Source organism: Arachis hypogaea, chromosome 19, assembly GCF_003086295.3.
Source record: "Arachis hypogaea cultivar Tifrunner chromosome 19, arahy.Tifrunner.gnm2.J5K5, whole genome shotgun sequence".
Classification (NCBI taxonomy): Eukaryota; Viridiplantae; Streptophyta; class Magnoliopsida; order Fabales; family Fabaceae; genus Arachis; species Arachis hypogaea.
The window spans coordinates 42239338-42261174 of record NC_092054.1 but is presented as its reverse complement, the minus strand read 5'-3'; the positions used below and the strand labels follow the sequence as shown (position 1 = coordinate 42261174).

The following is a 21837-nucleotide window of genomic DNA, read 5'->3' as shown; positions in this document are numbered from 1 at the left end:
TTACAGCGACAAGCAAATACAAGACCACAAAAGGATTCAAACTTTTCAAAACATGCAAAATCGAAGCTCTACCAAAAACTGAAGACGAAGCTATAAAAGAAGCAAGAAAACTAGAACCAACCTAGAAAAAGCGGCAAGCTTCAAAGAAAGATTGAAGATGGAAGAAGAAATCTGGAAATCACCCTCTCAAAAGAGAAAACCCGAACAAAAGCAATGTCGCAGGGAGAAACGGGAAACTGCAAAACCCCGGACGAAACAGAAAGCAAGAAAGAAAAGGGAAGTTACGGTAACAAGGGAAGAGAAACCATTTTTTGGGTATAAAGATTCAAAATAAAAACCAAGGGAAACAGAGCATTAAAAGCTAATTAATGAAGGTATTTAAAACCTCACACGTTCCCAAGAAATGAGCGCTAATACAAAAGCGCGCGCTTTCAGAGGAAGACGTTCTACATTCGAAATTCTACAAAAAAAAGGAATCGACTAAGTGCTTGAGTTCGGCTTCGCTAGAGAAGAACCGAAGTCAAAGACTCGACCTCAAAAAAGAAGACCGAGCTCAAACAGGGGCACTGTTCATACCCTGGGTCGAGCTGATCGACCCGGGATGATCGACGACAAAGCGACCGACCTCTTTAGGACTGACTAGCCGACCTCTTTTTAAAGAGCTCGGCCAAATCGACAGGAGAGCCCAGTAAAGGGCCCAAATAGAGGAGCACGACCCAAATCCAAAGGTAATCCAAGCCTATAGAGATAAAGGCGGTTCCCTTAAAGATAAGCTGATTTCACTCAAGATAAAGATAAGATAAGATAAGATAACTAACTTATCTTATCAGAAAGGTCAGCCCACACTACTATAAATACACTGGAGCACCCAGGTATAACTCATACTCTGATTCTACGTAAAACCTGTTTAATACCCATGCTAACTTAAGCATCGGAGTCTCTTGCAGGTACCCCCCACCCTCCGGTGACCAAAGATCAGCAGTGCAGCCAGTCCAACAAGTCAGACGCGGCGACTCCGGCCGCCATCAACAAGTCGGATGCAACAGCTCCGACCAGCAAATAAGATCTCCTCCGAGATCGACCTACAGTTTCAGGTAACCCTCAGAACAACAGCCCAATTGATTCATGTTTGAAAGCAATTAGTAAATTGGTGAGTGCATAAATGGCCACTTTATTGTGTGCACATGAATTGGAAGAGGAAGAGTGTGAAAGAATTAAATTTATTCCACTCATAATGTACATAATAAAGTCTAATCATGTGACCAAATTACTATATGCAATGAATCTAAGTTTGGTATCCCAAAAGACATCCATTAATTGCCTTTTAATTAGAGGAATATGAAGCAATTTTTTGTGATTATTGATGGGGTTTCGAATTGTATTTTCAGGAAAAAGGTGGGGCCCATATGACATTGATAGCTCATTAAGTCAAGGAGTCAAAGTGTACTTACACTTTGGAACTCAAACACCTGAAGAAAGCTGAAGGGATAGGGGTTGGCGCCTCTTTCCACGCTAGGCGCCACTCCCAAGTGGGAAAACATTCAATTCTTTTCACTTCCCACCTTTCAGATCCCTCTTCTCACCCCTATAAAACCCACTCACCTTTCCATATTTTTCCACACTACAACCTTTACTACTCACAACCGAAACCCCGCTACACTTCTTGCTTTCTCTTTCTCTTTCCCTCTTTATTCTTATTCTCTTGATTGGGACAATCAAGTCTTAAGTTTGGTGTTGGAGCAGACCTTTGCTCTGCTCTCTTTCTTTGCTTCTTTCTTTAACTCTTCATTACCCTTCAAATCCTCTCTTCTCACCTCAATGGCACTGATGAGCGGATATTTTATACGCTTTTTGGGGATAATTTCATATAGTTTAGAGTATGTTTTAGTTAGTTTTTAGTCTATTTCTAGTAGTTTTTAGGAAAAATTCATATTTCTGGACTTTACTATGAGTTGTGTGTTTTTCTGTAATTTCAGGTATTTTTCTGGCTGAAATTGAAGGAGCTGAGCAAAGATCTGATTCAGGCTGAAAAAGGACTGCTGATGCTGTTGGATTCTGACCTCCCTACACTCAAAGTGGATTTTCTGGAGCTACAGAACTTGAAATGGCATGCTTCCAATTGCGTTAGAAAGTAGACATCCAGGGCTTTCCAGCAATATATAATAGTCCATACTTTGCACAATTATAGACGACGTAAACTGGCGTTCAACGCCAGTTCTCTGCCCAATTCTGGCGTCCAGCGCCAGAAAAGGATAAAAAACTGGAGTTGAACGCCCAAACTGGCATAAAAACTGGCGTTCAACTCCACAAATGGCCTCTGCACGAAATCTCAGCCCCAGCACACACCAAGTGGGCCCCAGCACACCAAGTGGGCCCCAGAAGTGGATCTCTGCATCATCCATCATAGTCCACTCATATTTTGTAACCCTAGGCTACTAGTTCAGTATTTAAACAACTTTTAGAGACTTATTTTGTATCTCATGACATTTCAGATCTAAACTTTGTATTCTCTGACGGCATGAGTCTCTAAACCCCATTGTTGGGGGTGAGGAGCTCTGCTGTGTCTCGATGAATTAATGCAAGTATTTCTGTTTTCCATTCAAACACGCTTGTTCCTATCTAAGATGTTCATTCGCGCTTAACTGTGATGAAGGTGATGATCCGTGACATTCATCACCTTCCTCAAACCATGAACGCGTGCCTGACAACCACCTCCGTTCCATATCCGATTGAATGAGTATCTCTTAGATTCCTTAATCAGAATCTCTGTGGTATAAGCTAGAACTGATGGCGGCATTCATGAGAATCCGGAAAGTCTAAACCTTGTCTGTGGTATTCCGAGTAGGATTCAAGGATTGAATGACTGTGACGAGCTTCAAACTCCTGAAGGCTGGGCGTTAGTGACAAACGCAAAAGGATAGTAAATCCTATTCCAACCGGATCGAGAACCAACCGGTGATTAGCCGTGCTGTGACAGAGCGCGTGAGCGTAGTTTTCACTGGAAGGATGGACGGTAGCCATTGACAACGGTGATCCACCAACACACAGCTTGCCATAGGAGGACGTGCGTGCGTGAACAGGAAGATAGAGGAAAGCAGAGATTCAGAAGACAAAGCATCTCCAAAACTCCAACACATTCTCCATTACTGCACAACAAGTAACTTTTAATTTAAGCTCTACTGGTTATTCACAATTCAACTGATAAACATAATTGACTTCCTGACTAAGATTTACAAGATAACCATAGATTGCTTCAAACCAACAATCTCTGTGGGATTCGACCCTTACTCACGTAAGGTATTACTTGGACGACCCAGTGCACTTGCTGGTCATATGTGCGAAATTGTAAGAGAGTCACAATTCGTGCACCAAGTTTTTGGCGCCGTTGCCGGGGATTGTTCGTGTTTGAACAACTGACGGATTATTTTGTTGCTTAGATTAGGAAAAATTTTTCTTTTTTGGTTTAGAGTCTTTTATTATTTATCCCTTGCTAAAATACTTTAAACTTATAGCTCAGTTATTTAGAACGTGGTGTTTATGTTCATGATAATTGGCTATCATATTTTTTAAAACCTTTTTCAAAAATAATTTTTCTGTTAAATCCTGTGCCAAACTTTAAGTTTGGTGTTTTCAAAAATAATCTTTCTTAAAATTTCTTTTTAAGGTCCCATAACTCATTTGGCTAGAGCGTTAATCTGTGTTCTTGGTAATTGGGTTAGAATCTTTTATACTCTTTTCAAAACCTTCTTTTTCAAAAGTATTTTTTTTTCTATTAAATCTTGTGCCAAACTTTAAGTTTGGTGTTTTCTTGTTGATTTCCCTTTGATTTTCGAAAATTTTGGTTTGGTTTTCTAAAAATTTTAATTTTGGTGTTCTTCCTTCATGTTCTTGTGTTCTTGTGACTCTTCAAAGTGTTCTTGAGTTTTCCTTGTGTCTTGATCTTAAAATTTTTAAGTTTGGTGTTCCTTGGTGTTTTCCCTCCAAATTTTTCGAAAACAAGGAGCATTAGATCTAAAAATTTTAAATCTTGTACTATCTTATTGTTTTTCTCTCTCCTCACTAAATTCAAAAAAAAATATCTTTTCAAAATATCTCTTCTAACTTCCTAACTTCTTATCTTTTCAAAATTTGTTGCAACTAACTAACTAACTTCTTGTTTGTTTCTTAACTTTTTCAAAACTACTTAACTAACTCTCTCTCTCTCTAATTTTTGAAAATATCCTCCCTCTTTTTCAAAAATTTCTGTTTTTTTTAACTAATTAATTTTAATTTTTTTTTACGAAAAAAAATTCAAAATTCAAATTCTTTTTAGTTATTTTATTTTATTTAAGTATTTACTTCTTATAAAATAAAATAAATAAAAAGATAAATCAGTCCAAGTTATATCCATAGATCCATCATGGACATAAGTGGAAATGAACAGTCCAGGAGGACTCTGGGGTCATATTCTAACCCCTCTACTGCTTCATATGGGAGTAGCATATGCATACCCTCCATTGGAGTTAGTAGCTTTGAGTTGAATCCTCAGCTCATTATCATGGTGCAGCAAAGTTGCCAGTATTCCGGTCTTCCACAGGAAGAACCTACAGAGTTTCTGGCACAATTTTTACAAATTGCTGACACAGTACATGATAAGGAAATAGATCAGGATGTCTACAGACTGTTACTGTTTCCATTTGCTGTAAAAGATCAAGCTAAGAGGTGGTTAAATAACCAACCTAACGCCAGCATAAGGACATGGAAACAGCTGACAGAAAAATTCCTGAATCAATATTTCCCTCCAAAAAGGATGACACAGCTAAGGCTGGACATCCAAGGCTTTAAACAAGGAGATAATGAATCTCTTTATGATGCCTGGGAGAGATACAGAGAGATGCTACGAAAATGCCCCTCTGAAATGTTTTCAGAGTGGGTTCAGTTAGACATCTTCTACTATGGGCTTGCAGAAGGAGCTCAGATGTCTTTAGATTACTCAGCTGGTGGATCTATCCATATGAGAAAGACAATTGAAGAGGCTCAAGAGCTCATTGATACAGTTTCCAGGAATCAGCATCTGTATCTAAGCAGCAACCCTTCCATGAATGAAGAGGTTAAAACAGTAACTGCTGAATTCAGTACTGTAAAACAAGCTGCTGAATTCAATCAGCAATTAGATTTTCTAACAAAGCAGCTAGCTGAATTCAAAGACAGGTTACAGGAGACAAGGATAGCAAATATACATATGGAAGAACAGTTTAAGCAAACAAAGCAGCAGCTATCAAAGCAAATAGCAGAAGAATGCCAAGCAGTTCAATTAAGAAGTGGGAAAACATTAAATACCCCACCTCAAGGCATCAAAAATTCAAGAAATGAGCGACCCACCAAAGATTCCCCTGAGGACAGTAAGAGCCCAGGGAAAAATAATTCTGGCACTAAAACGCCAGAAAATGGGTGGAAGGCTGGCGCTGAACGCCCAGACCATGCTCAAAACTGGCGTTCAGCGCCAGAAACAAGGCAGGATTGGGCAAGAAATGGGCAAGAATCTGGCGTTGAACGCCCAAATGGGGCAGAGTCCAGCGTTGAACGCCCAACATGGGCACATTTCTGGCGTTCAGGCGCCAGGAACAGACAGTGAGCTGGCGTCTAACGTCACTCCAGCTTCTGACTCTGGCACTCAATTGCCAGTGAGGGATCAGACACACACAAGTGCTGATAACAACCCCTCTAAAAAGGCTTCTTTAACCACTAAGGTTGAGGAATATAAAGCCAAGATACCTTATCCTCAAAAACTCCGGAAAGAGGAGCAGGATAAGCAATTTGCTCGCTTTGCAGATTATCTAAGGACTCTTGAAATAAAGATTCCATTTGCAGAGGCACTTGAGCAAATACCTTCTTATGCCAAGTTCATGAAAGAGATCTTGAGTCATAAAAAGGAGTGGAGAGAAACAGAAAGAGTTCTCCTCACTGAAGAATGCAGTGCAGTCATTCTGAAAAGCTTTCTTGAAAAGCTTAAAGACCCTGGGAGTTTTCTGATACCATGCATATTAGAAGGTGATTGCACCAAGACAGCTTTATGCGATCTTGGGGCAAGCATCAACCTGATACCTGCATCCACCATCAGGAAGCTTGGCTTAACTGAAGAAGTTAAACCAACCCGGGTATGTCTCCAACTTGCTGATGGTTCCACTAAATACCCATCAGGCGTGATTGAGGACATGATTGTCAGAGTTGGGCCATTCGCCTTTCCCACTGACTTTGTTGTGCTGGAAATGGAGGAGCACAAGAGTGCTACTCTCATTCTAGGAAGACCCTTTCTAGCAACTGGACGATCCCTCATTGACGTCCAACAGGGGGAAATAACCCTGAGAGTCAACGATGACGAGTTCAAGTTGAACGCTGTCAAAGCCATGCAGCATCCAGACACATCAACAGACTGCATGAAAGTTGACCTTATTGACTCTTTGGTAGAAGAGATCAACATGGCTGAGAGTCTCGAATCAGAGTTGGAAGACATCTTTAAAGATGTTCAGCCTGATTTGGAGGATTCAGGGGACATGAAAGAGCCTCTGAACTTTCTTCTGAAAGAGGAAAAACCTCCTAAACCAGAGCTCAAGCCACTGCCACCATCCTTGAAATATGCATTTCTAGGAGAAGGTGACACCTTTCCAGTGATCATAAGCTCTGCTTTAAATTCACAGGAAGAGGAAGCACTTATTCAAGTGCTAAGGACACACAAGACAGCTCTTGGGTGGTCCATAGGTGACCTTAAGGGCATAAGTCCAGCTAGATGCATGCACAAAATCCTGTTGGAGGATAATGCCAAACCAGTGGTTCAACCACAGAGGCGGCTAAATCCAGCCATGAAGGAGTGGTGCAGAAAGAGGTCACCAAATTACTAGAGGCTGGGATTATTTATCCCATTTCTGATAGCCCCTGGGTGAGCCCTGTTCAAGTCGTCCCAAAAAAGGGAGGCATGACAGTGATTCATAATGAAAAAAATGAACTGGTTCCTACAAGAACAGTTACAGGGTGGCGCATGTGTATTGACTACAGAAGGCTCAATACGGCCACCAGAAAGGATCATTTTCCTTTACCATTCATAGACCAGATGCTAGAGAGACTAGCAGGTCATGATTATTACTGCTTTTTGGATGGCTACTCAGGCTATAACCAGATTGCAGTAGATCCCCAGGATCAAGAGAAAACAGCATTCACATGTCTATCCGGAGTGTTTGCTTACAGAAGGATGCCCTTTGGGCTATGCAATGCACCTGCAACCTTCCAGAGATGCATGCTCTCTATTTTCTCTGATATGGTGGAAAAATTTCTGGAAGTCTTCATGGATGACTTCTCAGTATATGGAGACTCATTCAGCTCCTGTCTTGATCACCTGAAACTTGTTCTGAAAAGATGCCAAGAAACCAACCTAGTTTTAAACTGGGAAAAGTGTCACTTCATGGTGACTAAAGGAATTCTTCTTGGACATAAAATCTCAAACAAGGGAATAGAGGTGGATCAAGCAAAAATAGAGGTAATTGAAAAATTACCACCACCTGCCAATGTTAAGGCAATCAGAAGCTTTCTGGGGCATGTAGGATTCTATAGGAGGTTTATAAAGGATTTTTCAAAAATCGCAAAACCTCTAAGCAATCTGCTAGCTGCTGACATGCCATTTGTGTTTGACACAGCATGCCTGCAGGCGTTTGAAACGCTGAAAGCTAAGCTGGTCACAGCACCAGTCATTTCTGCACCAGACTGGACATTGCCATTTGAGTTAATGTGTGATGCCAGTGATCATGCCATTGGTGCAGTATTGGGACAGAGGCATGACAAGCTTCTGCATGTCATTTATTATGCCAGTCGCGTTTTAAATGATGCCCAGAAAAATTACACAACCACAGAAAAGGAATTACTTGCAGTGGTTTACGCCATTGACAAGTTCAGATCCTACTTAGTAGGATCAAAGGTGATTGTGTACACTGACCATGCTGCTCTTAAGTATCTACTCACAAAGCAGGATTCAAAACCCAAGCTCATCAGATGGGTATTGCTTCTGCAAGAGTTTGATATAGAAATAAGAGACAGAAAAGGGACAGAGAACCAAGTAGCTGATCATCTGTCCCGGATAGAGCCAGTGGAAGGGACGTCCCTCCCCTTCCTTGAGATCTCTGAGACATTCCCTGATGAGCATCTATTTGCCATTCAGGAAGCACCATGGTTTGCCGATATTGCAAACTATAAAGCTGCGAGGTTCATACCCAAGGAGTACAATAGAATACAAAAAAAGAAACTAATTACTGATGCAAAGTACTACTTGTGGGATGAGCCCTATCTCTTTAAGAGATGTGCAGACGGAATTATCCGTAGGTGTGTCCCCAGAGAGGAAGCACAGAGAATCTTATGGCATTGCCATGGATCTCAATATGGAGGCCATTTCGGAGGTGAGCGAACAGCCACCAAAGTTCTCCAATGTGGCTTCTATTGGCCTACACTCTATAAAGATTCCCGAGAGTTTGTACGTAATTGTGACAGTTGCCAAAGAGCTGGTAACTTGCCTCATGGTTACGCCATGCCTCAACAAGGGATCTTCGAAATAGAGTTGTTTGATGTATGGGGAATTGACTTTATGGGACCTTTCCCACCATCATACTCAAACACTTATATTCTAGTGGCAGTTGACTATGTATCAAAATGGGTTGAGGCTATTGCCACACCCAACAATGATACTAAAACAGTGCTGAAGTTCCTCCAGAAACATATCTTTAGCAGGTTTGGTGTCCCTAGAGTGTTAATCAGTGATGGGGGCACTCACTTCTGCAATAAACAGCTTTACTCTGCCATGGTTCGGTATGGAATTCGCCACAAAGTGGCCACACCATATCATCCACAAACCAATGGGCAAGCTGAAGTCTCTAACAGAGAATTAAAGAGAATCCTGGAACGGACAGTAAATACCCGTAGAAAAGATTGGGCAAGGAGCTTGGATGATGCTCTGTGGGCTTACAGAACAGCATTCAAGACCCCTATAGGGACCTCTCCATACCAACTCGTGTATGGTAAGGCATGCCACCTGCCCGTGGAACTGGAACATAAGGCCTACTGGGCAACCATATTCCTAAACTTTGATGCCAAATTAGCAGGAGAAAAATGATTGCTCCAGCTAAATGAGCTAGAGGAATTCAGATTCACAGCTTTCGAAAATGCCAAGCTTTATAAAGAAAAATAAAAAAAATGGCATGACAAAAAGCTGTCATCTAGAATCTTTGAACCAGGACAGAAGGTCCTGTTGTTTAACTCTAGACTCAGGCTATTCCCCGGGAAACTGAAATCCCGGTGGAGGGGATCATACGTGATTACAAGTGTGTCACCATATGGTTATGTGGAGCTTCAAGATATTGATTCTGATAAGAAGTTCATTGTCAATGGACAGAGAATCAAGCATTATCTTGAAGGCAACATTGAGCAAGAATGCTCAAGGCTGTAGCTAGATTAAAAGCTCAGCAAGGTCCAGCTAAAGACAATAAAGAAGCGCTTGTTGGGAGGCAACCCAGCCATGGGGCAACAATCCTCTAAGCATTTTGCCCTATTTTTATTTTTATTTGTTTATATAAAGTTCACTGACACTAAGGTAAAGAATCATTTGTATAAGTTTACAGGGTTACAGAAGGAATCTACACACAAAACAGAGACAGGGAGCTTACTGGCAAGAAAACGCCAGTGAAGGCCATTTTGGGCGTTCAGCGCCCAAAATGGGCATCCAGTGGGCGCTGAACGCCAGTAAGGATAGCTATCTGGCGTTCAACGCCAGAAAAGGGCAACAACTGGGCGTTGAATGCCCAGGAGAGCAGCATTTGGGCGTTGAACGCCCAAAACAGGCAGTGTTTGGGCGTTCAAACGCCAGGATGGTGGGGAGGAGCTCTCCTTCTACCCATCTCCTTCTTTTTCTTTTGCTTGAGGACAAGCAAAGCTCTAAGTTTGGTGTGCTTATCCGTGATCACTAAGATCGTGATCACTAAGATCATGGCCCCTAAAGGAAAACAACCCACTCCAAGAGGAGCAAGGGCGTGATTTAAAGGAACTGAAGCGCCAGAAATTCTCTCTTGAAGGACCAAGCACCTCACAGACTAGAGGAACATCCACTTCCTAAACCTCAAGGTTGTTGAGTTCTAATCTTAGCCTTAACTCTGTGATAACTGTTCTTATTTTAATTTTACCTTAGGAGTCATATAGTAGTAATTAGTATCTATTTTGATTTTATCTCCAATTAAGCTATAGTTTATTTTTCTCATCATCAGCAAACATGAATAAAGTAGTAGATCTTTTGAATAAGAGGCAATAAAATTTCGAGTTTTAATGAGAGAAATTCTAATTAGTTAAATGTGGTGGCAATGCTTTCTGTCTTCTGAATGAATGCTTGAACAGTGCATATGTCTTTTGAATTTGTTGTTTAAGACTGTTAAATATGTTGGCTCTTGAAAGAATGATGAACATGAGACATGTTATTGATGATCTGAAAAATCATAAAAATGATTCTTGAAGCAAGAAAAAGCAGCAAAGAACAAAGCTTGCAGAAAAAAAAAAGAGAAAAAAAGAGAGAAAAAGCAAGCAGAAAAAGCCAATAACCCTTAAAACCAAAAGGCAAGGGCAATTAAAAGGGATCCCAAGGCTTTGAGCATCAGTGGATAGGAGGGCCTAAAGGAATAAAATCCTGGTCTAAGCGGCTAAACCAAGCTGTCCCTAACCATGTGCTTGTGGCGTGAAGGTGTCAAGTGAAAACTTGAGACTGAGCGGTTAAAGTCAAGGTCCAAAGCAAAAAGAAGAGTGTGCTTAAGAACTCTGGACACCTCTAATTGGGGACTTTAGCAAAGCTGAGTCACAATCTGAAAAGGTTCACCCAATTATGTGTCTGTGGCATTTATGTATCCGGTGGTAATATTGGAAAACAAAGTGCTTAGGGCCACGGCCAAGACTCATAAAGAAGCTGTGTTCAAGAATCATCACACTGAACTAAGAGAATCAATAACATAATCTGAATTCTAAGTTCCTATAGATGCCAATCACTCTGAGCTTCAATGGATAAAGTGAGATGCCAAAACTGTTCAGAAGCAAAAAGCTACTAGTCCCGCTCATCTAAGTAGAATCTGAGCTTCATTCAAAAACTATGAGATATTATTGCCTCTCAACCTATTAGTCTTCTATTTTATTTGTCTAGTTGCTTGAGGACAAGCAACAGTTTAAGTTTGGTGTTGTGATGAGCGGATATTTTATACGCTTTTTGGGGATAATTTCATATAGTTTAGAGTATGTTTTAGTTAGTTTTTAGTCTATTTCTAGTAGTTTTTAGGAAAAATTCATATTTCTGGACTTTACTATGAGTTGTGTGTTTTTCTGTAATTTCAGGTATTTTTCTGGCTGAAATTGAAGGAGCTGAGCAAAGATCTGATTCAGGCTGAAAAAGGACTGCTGATGCTGTTGGATTCTGACCTCCCTGCACTCAAAGTGGATTTTCTGGAGCTACAGAACTCGACATGGCATGCTTCTAATTGCGTTGGAAAGTCGACATCCAGGGCTTTCCAGCAATATATAATAGTCCATACTTTGCACAAGGATAGACGACGTAAACTGGCGTTCAACGCCAGTTCTCTGCCCAATTCTGGCGTCCAGCGCCAGAAAAGGATCAAAAACTGGAGTTGAACGCCCAAACTGGCATAAAAACTGGCGTTCAACTCCACAAATGGCCTCTGCACGAAATCTCAGCCCCAGCACACACCAAGTGGGCCCCAGCACACCAAGTGGGCCCCAGAAGTGGATCTCTACATCATCCATCATAGTCCACTCATATTTTGTAACCCTAGGCTACTAGTTCAGTATTTAAACAACTTTTAGAGACTTATTTTGTATCTCATGACATTTCAGATCTAAACTTTGTATTCTCTGACGGCATGAGTCTCTAAACCCCATTGTTGGGGGTGAGGAGCTCTGCTGTGTCTCGATGAATTAATGCAAGTATTTCTGTTTTCCATTCAAACACGCTTGTTCCTATCTAAGATGTTCATTCGCGCTTAACTGTGATGAAGGTGATGATCCGTGACATTCATCACCTTCCTCAAACCATGAACGCGTGCCTAACAACCACCTCCGTTCCATATCCGATTGAATGAGTATCTCTTAGATTCCTTAATCAGAATCTCCGTGGTATAAGCTAGAACTGATGGCGGCATTCATGAGAATCTGGAAAGTCTAAACCTTGTCTGTGGTATTCCGAGTAGGATTCAAGGATTGAATGACTGTGACGAGCTTTAAACTCCTGAAGGCTGGGCGTTAGTGACAGACGCAAAAGGATAGTAAATCCTATTCCAACCGGATCGAGAACCAACTGGTGATTAGCCGTGCTGTGACAGAGCGCGTGAGCGTAGTTTTCACTAGAAGGATGGACGGTAGCCATTGACAACGGTGATCCACCAACACACAGCTTGCCATAGGAGGATGTGCGTGCTTGAACAGGAAGACAGAGGAAAGCAGAGATTCAGAAGACAAAGCATCTCCAAAACTCCAACACATTCTCCATTACTGCACAACAAGTAACTTTTAATTTAAGCTCTACTGGTTATTCACAATTCAACTGATAAACATTATTGACTTCCTGACTAAGATTTACAAGATAACCATAGATTGCTTCAAACCAACAATCTCTGTGGGATTCGACCCTTACTCACGTAAGGTATTACTTGGATGACCCAGTGCACTTGCTGGTCATATGTGCGAAATTGTAAGAGAGTCACAATTCGTGCACCAGGCACCACCAAAAGCCTTCTCATCAAAGAAAAGAAAGACCAAGGAAACTGGCTCTGGATCATCAAGCTTCAATGAGTACAAGTTCCTCTCACTCTTCCAACAAAACCAATTTTATGGGTGGGTGAGTGAGAGGCAAATCATTTTCGAAGTTGGTTTCTGATGAGCGGATAATTTATACGCTTTTTGGCATTGTTTTTAGTATGTTTTTAGTAGGATCTAGTTACTTTTAGGGATGTTTTCATTAGTTTTTATGTTAAATTCACATTTCTGGACTTTACTATGAGTTTGTGTGTTTTTCTGTGATTTCAGGTATTTTCTGGCTGAAATTGAGGGACTTGAGCAAAAATCAGATTCAGAGGTTGAAGAAGGACTGCTGATGCTGTTGGATTCTGACCTCCCTGCACTCAAAGTGGATTTTCTGGAGCTACAGAACTCGAAATGGCGCGCTTTTAATTGCGTTGGAAAGTAGACATCCAGGGCTTTCCAGAAATATATAATAGTCCATACTTTAGCCAAGAATAGACGACGCAAACTGGCGTTCAACGCCAGCTTTCTGCCCAAATCTGGCGTCCAGCGCCAGAAAAGGAGCCAAAACCAGAGTAGAACGCCCAAACTGGCACAAAAGCTGGCGTTCAACTCCAAGAAGGACCTCTACACGTGCAACACTCAAGCTCAGCCCAAACACACACCAAGTTGGCCCCGGAAGTGGATTTATGCATCAATTACTTACTTCTGTAAACCCTAGTAGCTAGTTTATTATAAATAGGACCTTTCACTATTGTATTAGACGTCTTTTTGACCATCTTTGAACGCATAGTTCTTAGACCATGGGGGCTGGCCTCACGGCCATGCCTGGACCTTTCATTTATGTATTTTCAACGGTAGAGTTTCTACACTCCATAGATTAAGGTGTGGAGCTCTGCTGTTCCTCAAAGATTAATGCAAAGTACTACTGTTTTCTATTCAATTCATCTTATTTCGCTTCTAAGATATTCATTTGTACTTCAATCTGAATGTGATGAACATGACAATCATCATCATTCCCTATGAACGCGTGCCTGACAACCACTTCCGTTCTACCTTCGACTGAATGAGTATCTCTTAGATCTCTTAATCAGAATCTTCGTGGTATAAGCTAGAATGATGGCGGCATTCAAGAGAATCCAGAAAGTCTAAACCTTGTCTGTGGTATTCCGAGTAGGATTCAATGATTGAATGACTGTGACGAGCTTCAAACTCGCGAGTGCTGGGCGTTAGTGACAGACGCAAAAGGAGGGTGAATCCTATTCCAGCATGATCGAGAACCGACAGATGATTAGCCGTGCTGTGACAGAGCATGTGAGCATATTTTTCACTGAGAGGAGGGGATGTAGCCACTGACAACGGTGATGCCCTTGCATAAAGCCAGCCATGGAAAGGAGTAAGACTGATTGAATGAAGATAGCAGGAAAGCAGAGGTTCAGAGGAATGAAAAGCATCTCCATTCGCTTATCTGAAATTCCTACCAATGATTTACATAAGTACCTCTATCCCTATTCTATTATTTATTATTCGAAAACATCATTATCAATTTATATCTGCCTAACTGAGATTTGCAAGGTGACCATAGCTTGCTTCATACCAACAATCTCCGTGGGATTCGACCCTTACTCACGTAAGGTATTACTTGGACGACCCAGTGCACTTGCTGGTTAGTTACACGGAGTTGTGAACCATGGTCTTGGCATCATGTTTTTGGCGCCATTTCCAGGGAAAGAAAGAGCAATGAATTTTACATAATTAAAGTATAATCACGATTCCGCGTACCAAGTTTTTGGCGCCGTTGTCGGGGATTGTTTGAGTTTTCGGCAAGCTTTTGGTCCGGTAACATCAGTGCCAAGTTTGGATCCGGCAACAACACCAAGTTTTTGGCGCCGTTGCCAGGGATTGTTTGATTATGGACAACTGACGGTTCATCCTGTTGCTCAGATTAGGTAATTTTCTTTTTGTTTTCTTTTCAAAAAAATTTTTCAAAAATATTTCAAAATTTTCTCCTTTGTTTTCGAAAAAAAATTAATATAAAAATGTTTTCAAAAATTTTATTCAAAATTTTTAAGAACGAATTCTAGTGTTTCATGAAGCATGTGAAGCCTGGCTGGCTGCAAAGCCATGTCTAAATTCTTTTGGACTGAGGCCTCCAAACCATCAGCATAGAGGCAAGTTACATATTTGATAAGTAATGAGCAGTATATTCTGATATCTTTCTGAAGCTTGGCTGGCCATTGGCCATGTCTAGTGTTTTGGACCAGAGCTTTCATTAAAAGCTTGGCTGGCTAGTGAGCCATGTCTAATTCCTGGACTGAAGCTTTAGACTAAGAATGCAAGATTCCTGGAATTCATGTTAAAAATTTTGGAATCCTTATTTTTTTTCTTTTTCATATAATTTTCGAAAAAAAAAACCCAAAATAAATTAGAAAATCATAAAAATCAAAAATATTTTTGTGTTTCTTGTTTGAGTATTGAGTCATGTTATAAGTTTGGTGTCAATTGCATGTGCATCCTACATTTTTCGAAAATTCTCATGCATTCATAGTGTTCTTCATGATCTTCAAGTTGTTCTTGGTAAGTCTTCTTGTTTGATCTTGATGATTTTTTTGTTTTGTGTCTTTTATTGTTTTTCATATGCATTCTTGAATTCTTAGTGTCTAAGCATTAAAGAATTCTAAGTTTGGTGTCTTGCATGTTTTCTTTGCATTAAAAGTTTTTCAAAATTGTGTCTATGATGTTCATCTTGGCATTCAAAGTGTTCTTGGTGTTCATCTTGACATTCATAGCATTCTTGCATGCATTTATTGTTTTGATCCAAAAATTTTCATGCATTGCATCATTTTCATGTTTTTCATAAAAATTTCAAAAATAAAAAAAAATATATTTCCCTTTTTCTCCTCATCAAATTCAAAAATTTGAATTGACTTTTTCAAAATTTTTAAAATCTAGTTGTTTCTTATGAGTCAAATCAAATTTTCAATTTGAAAATCTTATCTTTTTCAAAATCTTTTTCAAAAATCAAATCTTTTTCATTTTTCTTAGTTATTTTCGAAAATTTCAAAAATATTTTTCAAAAATCTTTTTCTTAATTTTACATCATATTTTCGAAAATAACATCATCAATTAATGTTTTGATTCAAAAATTTCAAGTTTGTTACTTACTTGTTAAGAAAGATTCAAACTTTAAGTTCTAGAATCATATCTTGTGATTTCTTATGAATCAAGTCATTAATTGTGATTTTAAAAATCAAACCTTTTTTTCAAAAAACTAATTTCTATCATATCTTTTCAAAAATATCTTCTCATCTTATCTTTTTCAAAATATCTTTTCTAACTTCCTAACTTCTTATCTTTTTAAAATTTGTTTCAACTAACTAACTAACTTTTTGTTTGTTTCTTAACTTTTTCAAAACTACCTAACTAACTCTCTCTCTCTAATTTTCGAAAATATCTCCCCCCTTTTTCAAAAATTTCTTTTTAATTAACTAATTATTTTTATTTTTGATTTTAAAAAATTTTCAAAAAATACTAACATTTTTCAAAAACCATTTTTGAAAATCACTAACTCTTTTTCAAAAATATTTTTCGAAAATTCTCCCTCTCCCATCTTATTCTATTTATTTATTCATTTACTAACATCTCATCTCACATCTCAACCCTCCTCACAGTTGTGTTTCTTCCATTACATTACATTCTTCATCTCCCCCTCTTTTCTTCCACTCACAAAGGGATCCCTATACTGTGGTATAAAGGGTCTCTATTATTATTATTTTTTCTGTGCCCTCTTCTTTGTCATATGAGCAGGAGCAAGGACAAGAACATTCTTGTTGAGGCAGATCCAGAACCTGAAAGGACTCTGAAGAGAAAATTAAGAGAAGCTAAATTACAACAATCCAGAGATAACCTTTCAGAAATTTTCGAACAAGAAGAGGAGATGGCAGCCGAAAATAATAATAATGTAAGGAAGATGCTTGGTGACTTTACTGCACCTAATTCCAATTTACATGGAAGAAACATCTCCATTCCTGCCATTGGAGCAAACAACTTTGAGCTGAAACCTCAATTAGTTTCTCTGATGCAGCAAAACTGCAAGTCTCCTGGACTTCCATCTGAAGATCCTTTTCAGTTCTTAACTGAATTCTTGCAGATATGTGATACTGTTAAGACTAATAGAGTAGATCCTGAAGTCTACAGGCTCATGCTTTTCCCCTTTGCTGTAAGAGACAGAGCTAGATTATAGTTGGATTCTCAACCCAAAGACAGCCTGAACTCTTGGGATAAGCTGGTCACGGCTTTCTTAGCCAAGTACTTTCCTCCTCAAAAGCTGAGCAAGCTTAGAGCTAATGTTCAAACCTTCAGACAGAAAGAAGGTGAATCCCTCTATGAAGCTTGGGAAAGATACAAACAGTTGACCAAAAAGTGTCCTTCCGACATGCTTTCAGAATGGACCATCCTGGATATATTCTATGATGGTTTATCTGAGCTATCAAAGATGTCACTGGACACTTCTGCAGGTGGATCCATTCACCTAAAGAAAACGCCTGCAGAAGCTCAAGAACTCATTGACATTGTTGCTAATAACCAGTTCATGTACACTTCTGAAAGGAATCCTGTGAGTAATGGGACGCCTATGAAGAAGGGAGTTCTTGAAGTTGATACTCTGAATGCCATATAGGCTCAGAATAAAATATTGACTCAGCAAGTCAATATGATCTCTCAGAGTCTGCATGGAATGCAAGCTGCATCCAACAGTACTCAAGAGGCTTCTCATGAAGAAGAAGCTTATGATCCTGAAAACCCTGCAATAGCAGAGGTGAATTACTTAGGTGAACCTTATGGAAACACCTATAACTCATCATGGAGAAATCATCCAAATTTCTCATGGAAGGATCAAAAGCCTCAACAAGGCTTTAATAATGGTGGAAGAAACAGGTTTAGCAACAGCAAGCCTTTTCCATCATCCACTCAGCAACAGACAGAGAACTCTGAACAAAATACTTCTAATCTGACAAACTTAGTCTCTGATCTGTCTAAGGCCACTGTAAGTTTCATGAATGAAACAAGATCTTCCATTCGAAATTTGGAAGCACAAGTGGGCCAGCTGAGTAAAAGAATCACTGAAATCCCTCCCAGTACTCTCCCAAGCAATACAGAAGAGAACCCAGAAGGAGAGTGCAAGGCCATTGACATAAGCACCATGGCCGAACCTACAAGGGGAGTGGAGGACGTGAATCCCAAGGAGGAAGACCTCCTGGGACGTCCAGTGATCAATAAGGAGCTTCCCTCTGAGTAACAAAAGGACTCTGAGGCTCATCTAGAGACCATAGAGATTCCATTGAACCTCCTTATGTCCTTCACGAGCTCTGATGAGTATTCCTCTTCTGAAGAGAATGAGGATGTTACTGAAGAGCAAACTGCCAAGTTTCTTGGTGCAATCATGAAGCTGAATGCCAAATTATTTGGCATTGATACTTGGGAAGTTGAACCTCCCTTGTTCATCAATGAACTAAGTGATCTGGATCAACTGACATTGCCTCAGAAGAGACAGGATCCTGGAAAGTTCATAATACTCTGCACCATAGGCACCATGATCTTTAAGGCTCTGTGTGACCTTAGTTCAGGAATAAACCTCATGCCCCTCTCTGTAATAGAGAAACTGGGAATTATGGGGTGCAAGCTGCTAAAATCTCATTAGAGATGGCAGACAGTTCGAGAAAATAGGCTTATGGACAAGTAGAGGACGTGTTAGTAAAGGTTGAAGGCCTTTACATCCCTGCTGATTTCATAGTCCTGGATACTGGAAAGGAAGAGGATGAATCCATCATCCTAGGAAGACCTTTCCTGGCCACAACAAGAGCTGTGATTGATGTTGACAGAGGTGAAATAGTCCTTCAATGGAATGAGGACTCCCTTGTGTTTAAAACTCAAGGATCTCCCTCTGCAACCATGGAGAGGAAGCAGAAAAAGCTTCTCTCAAAGCAGAGTCAACCCAAGCTCCCACAGTCAAACTCTAAGTTTGGTGTTGGGAGGCCACAACCAAACTCTAAGTTTGGTGTTGGAGAGTTTCAACAATGCTCTGAACATCTGTGAGGCTCCATGAGAGCCCACTGTCAAGCTATTGACATTAAAGAAGCGCTTGTTGGGAGGCAACCCAATTTTTATTTATCTAACTATATTTTTCTTAGTTATATGTCTTTATAGGTTCATGATCATGTGCAGTCACAAAATAAATAGAAAAATTGAAAACAGAATGAAAAACAGCAGAAGAAAAATCACACCCTGGAGGAGCATCTGTCTGGCGTTCAGCGCCAGAACAGAGCATGGTTCTGGCGCTGAACGCCCAAAATGGGCAGCTTCTGGGCGCTGAATGCCAGAACAGGCATGGTTCTGGCGTTCAACGCCAGAAATGGCACACAAATGGGCGTTGAACGCCCAAAATGGCCACCAACCTGGCGCTGAACGCCCAGAGTTGGGTGCAAAGGCATTTTTACATGCCTAATGGGTGCAGGGATGTAAATCCTTGAACACCTCAGGATCTGTGGACCCCACAGGATCCACTCAGGATCTATAGACCCCACAGGATCCCCACCTACCTCCACTCACTTCTTCTCACCACCCTCTTTCACACAACCCCATAAACACTCTTCCCCAAAAACCCTTCACCAATCACCTCAATCTCTCTTCCCCATCATCTCTTCACCACTCACATCCATCCACTCTTCCCCATAAACCTACCTCATAAACTCCACCTACCTCCAAAAATTCAAAACCAATTTCCCATCCAAACCCACCCATATGGCCGAAACCTTTTCCCTTCTCCCTTCCTTATATAAAGCCCTCCATTCTTCATCAAATTCACACAACACACCCCTCTACACCCCTCTTGGCCGAAACACCCCCCAGTCTCCCTCTCCTCCATTTCTTCTTCTTCTTCATCTATTCTTTCTTTTATTGCTCGAGGGCGAGCAAAATTCTAAGTTTGGTGTGGTAAAAGCATAAGCTTTTTGTTTTTCCATTACCATTGATGGCACCTAAGACCGGAGAATCCTCTAGAAAGAGGAAAGGGAAGACAAAAGCTTCCACATCCGAGTCATGGGAGATGGAAAGGTTCATCTCCAAAGCCCATCAAGACCACTTCTATGATATTGTGGCCAAGAAGAAGGTGATCCCCGAGGTCCCTTTCAAACTCAAAAAAAATGAGTATCCGGAGATCTGACATGAAATTCAAAGAAGAGGTTGGGAGTGCCACTTTGGTTCGAAAGCGTGGCATGCCAACCTAGTTTGTGACTTGGGCGTGCCACTTAGATTCGAAGGCGTGGCACGTCATCCTTGTTTCTAACCTGGGCATGCCACTTGAATTCGAAGGTATGGCACGCCAGCTCATGAACCCAAAAAAGAAGGATGCAACTCTAGTACTGGGCGTGCCACTTGAGCTCGAAGGCATGGCACGCCAACACAAGCTCATAAGGAAGAAGAAGACTGGGCGTGCCACTTGGGACTTAAGGCAAGGCACGCCAAGTCAAGACAACCATGGGCGTGCCATTTGAATGCTCGGCATGGCACGTGATGCCAAGGCATCTTAGGCTAGTTTCACTAGCATTTTTCTGTTAGTTTTAGTTGTTTTATGCATTTTCTTGAGCTTAAAGTAACCAAAAATGGTTAAATGAAGAACAAAGCAATGAACCATCCAAACAGTATGATTTTAATGCAAATTCCATGAGTTTTAGTTATATTACTTGAATGCTATGAATGGAAGATTTCTCATGAAATTTTGCAAGACTTTGATGCAATTGTTTGGATGATTTCAGGGAAGAAGAGGCCAAGCAAGGAAGCAACAAAATCAATAAAGGAAGCTTGAATATCACATGTGGAGTTTAAGTTCCAGTTTAAGCCTAAACTGGAGCTTAAACGCCAGAATCAGGAAGGCTAAGAAATGCTGGAATTGAAGTTTAACCTCCAGTTTAACCTTAAACTGGAGGTTAAACGCCAGAATGAAAAGTCTCACCAAAGAAGCATTCCACGTTTAACCTCCAGTTTGACCTCAAACTGGAGGTTAAACGCCAGAATGATAATGCCACTCAGGAAGGAGTTCCACGTTTAACCTCCAGTTTGACCTCAAACTGGAGGTTAAACGCCAGAATGGGAAAAGCACCAGGGAGCCATTTCCACGTTTAAGCTCCAGTTTGACCTCAAACTGGAGCTTAAACGTGTTCGACCAAGTTTTCTCCTCCAGGGTTGCTCTCTCCATTTCCACGTTTAAGCTCCAGTTTGACCTCAAACTGGAGCTTAAACGTGTTCGACACCTCCAGGGCTACCCTTCTAAGCTTCCACGTTTAACCTCCAGTTTAACCTTAAACTGGAGGTTAAACGTGTTCGACCTCCAGGATGCCTCCTTCCATTTCCACGTTTAACCTCCAGTTTAACCTTAAACTGGAGGTTAAACGTGTTCGACCTCCAGGGCTGCCCTTCCTATATCCACGTTTAAGCTTCAGTTTAACCTTAAACTGAAGCTTAAACGTGTTCGACTACATGACTCTCCAGGGCTGCCTTCTTCCATTTCCACGTTTAAGCTTCAGTTTAACCTTAAACTGAAGCTTAAACGTGCTTCTACAAAAAGCCTCACTGGAAGTGTCTGGCGTTTAAGCTGCAGTTTAAGCTTGAACTGCAACTTAAACGCCACTCTTGGAAAAGGTTTCTGGACCAAAAATATTGTGGTTTAAGTTAGTATTTGAGCACAAACATTAACTTAAACTTATTCTGGTATGAAACCCAATTGAATATCATGGTTTATGGGATTGGGCCTGAAGGATTGATGAGTCTGAAATTTCAATTTATTGAGTCATGTGCCATTATTTGATTATCACTAAGTTGGCTCAATGAATGTTACAGAATTTGGATCAGCAGCCTCATCAAGATTATGGATCATAAACCCAAGGCAAAAGGAAAGCAGGGAGAGGCCTCAAAGCCCAAGAAACACAACAGAAGCTCAATATAGAAAGTGTATAAATAGGATAGAATTGAAGTTAGAAAGGACTT

General features: G+C 40.6%; 1 non-coding gene across 1 annotated transcript; it reads right to left on the bottom strand.

The window, feature by feature from the left end:
- Positions 1-17131: 17131 nt before the first annotated feature.
- Positions 17132-17239, bottom strand: LOC112781226 (small nucleolar RNA R71). Its single transcript, XR_003192016.1, has one exon. It is a non-coding gene; the product is annotated as a small nucleolar RNA R71 (small nucleolar RNA).
- Between the last annotated feature and the right edge of the window lie 4598 nt (positions 17240-21837).